This window comes from Limulus polyphemus, unplaced genomic scaffold (genome assembly GCF_000517525.1).
Source record: "Limulus polyphemus unplaced genomic scaffold, Limulus_polyphemus-2.1.2 Scaffold173, whole genome shotgun sequence".
Lineage (NCBI taxonomy): Eukaryota > Metazoa > Arthropoda > Merostomata > Xiphosura > Limulidae > Limulus > Limulus polyphemus.
In genome coordinates this window covers 638,097-642,659 of record NW_013665783.1, presented here as the reverse complement: position 1 = coordinate 642,659, position 4,563 = coordinate 638,097, and the positions used below count along the sequence as shown (strand labels likewise).

The window sequence follows — 4,563 nt, the reverse complement described above, 5'->3', positions numbered from 1 at the left end:
TGTATGTGTTTTCTTTTAGCAACCTGTTTGAATGTTTTTGTATGTGTTTTCTTTTAGCAACCTGTTTGAATGTTCTTGTAAATGTTTTCTTTAGCAACCTGTTCGAATGTTCTTGTAAATGTTTTATTCAGCAACCTATTTGAATGTTCTTGTAAGTGTTTTGTTTTAGCAACCTGTTTGAATGTTCTTGTAAGTATTTTCTTTTAGCAACCTATTTGAATGTTTTGTAAGTGTTTTCTTAAGAAAATTGTTTGAATTTTCTTGTAAGTGTTTTCTTTTAGCAACCTGTTTGAATGTTCTTGTAAGTGTTTTCTTTTAGCAACCTATTTGAATGTTTTTGTAAGTAAAGGTTGCTAAAAGAAAAGTTTGAATGTTCTTGTAAGTGTTTTCTTTTAGCAACCTGTTTGAATGTTCTGCTGTCATTTTTTATGAAAGACAACTGCATAGCGGTTACTTATACTTCGAGAAAATTTCTATAGGTTATTGTTATTGATTTTTAGGTATAAATACTTATAAGAACTTGTTTCATTCCCTCTCGTTACATTGTTGTCTACTTAATGAATCATGATTGTTTTAATTTTTGGTAATGATCTTGAGCATTGAATCTCGAGTTGTCAAGAAGAGAGATAGTGTTCATTGAGATTTTGTTTCCATTACTTTCAAAAAGCAAAGAAAGAGTAATTATTCCTTATAATTATATCTTCAAATGTGTTTATTTTTCATAGTTTAATCTTTAAAGATATAAACATTATTGCACTGAATTGATTTTTTCGAAGTTTCACCCACTGAAACTTCGTTTGGAGCACTTAGCTCTAAGTACCAATTTAAATCCATGACTGTGTCTTACGAAAACTTGGAGATAATTCCCTAAAACATCATGAAAGTCAATTCTGGGGATCTCTTTGCTTTAAGTATGAGTCTGATCCCATGTGTCTTAGTCGCTAAAACTTTGTGATGACTTCCTAAAACATCATGAAATACTATCCTGAGAATCACTTTAATCTAAGTATGAGTCTATTTCTATGTGTATTAGTGGCTAAAACTTTGCTATGACTTTCTAAAACATCATTAAATACTAACAGTAACACACTGAAGCACAGTTTAAAAAAACATTCTGAGAAACACTTACTTTTTGAAGCCAGACTTAGCACCATGCACTTAGCATGCGTGGAGAGATACCAGGTCACTAAATTTGAGTTCTGCTCTACTTGCTTCCCTCGACTCTAAATGTGAATCTTCCCTACTCCAAAATCGCGTTTCCATGCTTCCTTTTTTATGATGATGCTTTCTGGTTCTCTACTTCACGTTCCTAAGTAAAGTCAACTATTTCAAGAATTATCTATTATTCTCGTAGCGACATGTTTGTTAACAGCAAAAATACACTTACAATACGTAGATAAATACTAAAAACAAATCATTGTTCTTAAATTAATCTACTTAGTTGCTCTGAGGCTAGGCATGCCTAAGTGGTTAGCGTGACCAAACTGTGAATCCAAAATTTCATGGCCCGTGTCCCTTTGTCTAAGAAATGCGCTCCACACTTGGGGGGTTATGGATGACTTATAAAAGTGACGGTCATATCTCATTATTCGATCACACTTTAATAATCAAGAGTTTGCAACGAGTGCTCACTAGTCTATCACTTGAAAATTAAGGACAGCTATGCGCAGATAACACCACTCATCTAGCTTTGTGCAAAATATTGAAACAAAACAAAAACAAACAAGTTAATAGGAAACTAAAAGCACAAATGTAAGCTTTAAAAAAGAAATAAAATTATTATAAACTGCACCAAATAGGTGAAATGGAAAATACAAAGCAATACAATTACATTGAGTTAAATATAAATGGTAAAATGTCAAATAAATGCTGCCTGAATAACGCCTTGGTGAACTGTAAAACTATCACATAAACCTCATTGAGGAATATCTGGAATCTAATGACGAAGTACTATAGTAAATTTAGTGTAAAATTTTCACACGCTCGTTGGAATACATGGTAATCACAGAATGCTGTGAGGTCACAAAGAATATCTTCACAGAATCCCTCTCTCTCCTTCAGCAGATCTAATGAGGACATGGGGAATATTTCATATGTAGACCGTGAGATTGTAAACGTCTGTCATATAGTTCTAGTTGAAAATAATGTAAGGTTAAGCCTATTTTTTTGAAGATTAATCATGTAAATTATTTGAACCAGAAATGAAAAACGCAAAACTAATAAATCATTGCCATTTAATAAGAAGTTCTATACGTATAGCTCATCTGAGTTTCCTCTAAACTTCATAGTCTCTTCTTCTTTTTTTCAAATTTATTTAGCAAAGGGTTCAGTGATAAAAGAAAACAGCTGCTATTAAAAGATCTACTCTTAACCTGTTCAATAAACTGGTCCACAATATGTAAAACGTTCTTGAAATGTTGTGACATACCTTTCTCATTGGTTGGCATATGATAGGCATGCTAAGAACGGAGTGTTTAGATATATTTCCGGTTTCGCTTTGATCATCCTTTTTCATCCTAGAAATGTGAAAAGTAAAATCAATCCACTAACAGCGAAAAGTATTCTTAAGGAGTGTATTTATAACGTCTACAAATCAACGCATGATTATATTTCCAAGAAACAAACACACCTTTCTGGTGCTAATAACATTGTAGAGCATACTATTTCATTAACGTTGAGGAAAATCTGTGCTTTTGTTTTTTCTTTGTTTTTAAGCACAAACCTACAAAATTGTCTATCTGACTATGCTCATCGTGGGTATTGAAGCCCAATTTTTAGCGTTTTAAGTACTCGAAGGAAGATTCGGCAATTAAAAATCTTCTCACACAAAATATATACATATATATTATGTATTATTTCTCTTCTGTGAATCAAGAATCGGCCAAAAACAACCTGGAGGACACAGGTTATTAAAAGGGGTTATAGTTTATCAATTTTCCACTTTTCCATATCTCAGACTGTGCTAACTAAAATTATCACATGTTTTCCGTGGATTTGCTCTACTGGACCCTTACTTCACATACCAAATTTCAAGGCAATCCATTAAGAAATATACGAGATATAAAATCTCCAATTTTGATTGAATTTTTTCTTCTATTTTTTTTCTTCTTCGTATCGAAAGTATGGAGACTTTATTTGATAGAAAAACATTCTAAATTTTTATGGATTTTTTTTTGTACACTGATGGATCTTTACAACATACAATTAGGTGTCAAGTTATATATATATATATATAATGAAAGACAGATATGCAAAGTCATTTAACAAAAACCGCTCAAATTTGACCAAACATTCACGTGAGCTATCGGTCTGAATTTTTTACTACAGCTTCACCTAAGAGTCAAAGTGGACAGTTATTAGTTTTTTGTCATTCGTAATGAAGACGGTTGATTTAGGGCAGCAAAACTATAGAGTGAAAGCAGATTAGCAGTTTCTAGCTCAAGTTTTCAAAAGAATCATACAAACGAACGGTTATTATTCATTGCCAACTTTTGAGCACAGATTTGTTACATTTTATGAAATTATTCTAACTAAAGAAGTTTGGCCGCTAATTTTAATTTCATTCCTTTAAGTCGCACGCTCAATCCTATTTTGTCCGCACCATTTTTTCACACCTAAATTGTTTTTGATTAGATTCTTTTAACTGCAGTAATTACAATAATAAGTCTTAGTTGTACGCAGTTTATACAAACTTCGTATAAACGATTTTCAGTATGCAGTACCTTGAAAAATTATTTTAAAACATTTCTACTCTCACGAGTATTATTTTTTCATTACTGATGGAATTTTATTTATTTATTAAAATGTTTTTTTTTTTCCGAGAGATATCTTTATTATATGTACGATATGTTTGCTCCAGTTTTCATATTCCTTGTCAGAAATGAATGATTGAAAATAGAATAACAACGAAATATTGAATCATAAAAACTGATTGCCATTTAATAAGTTTTTGAAGCAATTTTTAGCCTGTTTTTTTAATGCACTTATATTTATGTATATGCTTCGCTTAAAAAGGTAATTAACTTTCAAAATGTAATTCCGGAATGAGGGGTCGTCTCTTATTCCGTGCCCAAGGAAGTATGTGAGATTCTCCACTAACTGGTTGCTCACTTTAATAAAATTGTGAATAGCTAACCACGTGTGATCAAGAGTGCTGAAATTCTTGGTATCGACAGTGTAACTTTTAATGAACTCTAGGGAGTCTTTTGATTGTTAGTTTGAAGCCCGATATTAATCAGAACAAGATTTTTCCAATTGTAATGATTTATCAGTAAATTAAGATGTAAGATATCGTCTAAAATAACACGTTTTATCACATTTCTTTTAACCCGAATAATTTTTTTCGTCTCTTAAACATGTATATGTGATTCGAATCGAAAGCTTGTTCAGTTGTTCTGCCTATCAACATAATAGTTTTAAAAGCACTAGAATCTTCTTTTCATTTGCATATTATATATTTTTTACACATTCTACACACTCGGTTCTCTCGCAATCTCAGGGTCACGGGTTCGAATCTCCGTCACACCAAACATGCTCGCCATTTCAGCTGTGGGGGCGTTATAA

At 32.0% G+C, this 4,563-nt stretch overlaps 1 long non-coding RNA gene across 2 annotated transcripts in view; it reads left to right on the top strand.

Annotated features, from left to right (window-relative positions):
- Window positions 1-60: 60 nt before the first annotated feature.
- LOC106478027 overlaps window positions 61-4,563 on the top strand; it is a 25,057-nt gene continuing 20,554 nt past the window's right edge. Inside the window, exon 1 of one of the 2 annotated variants that reach the window (XR_002609810.1) lies at window positions 61-77. This is a non-coding gene — a long non-coding RNA (uncharacterized LOC106478027). Of the gene's footprint in view, window positions 78-279; window positions 302-4,563 lie in introns of those variants that run through there. The other variant, XR_001292047.2, reaches the window with a different exon arrangement.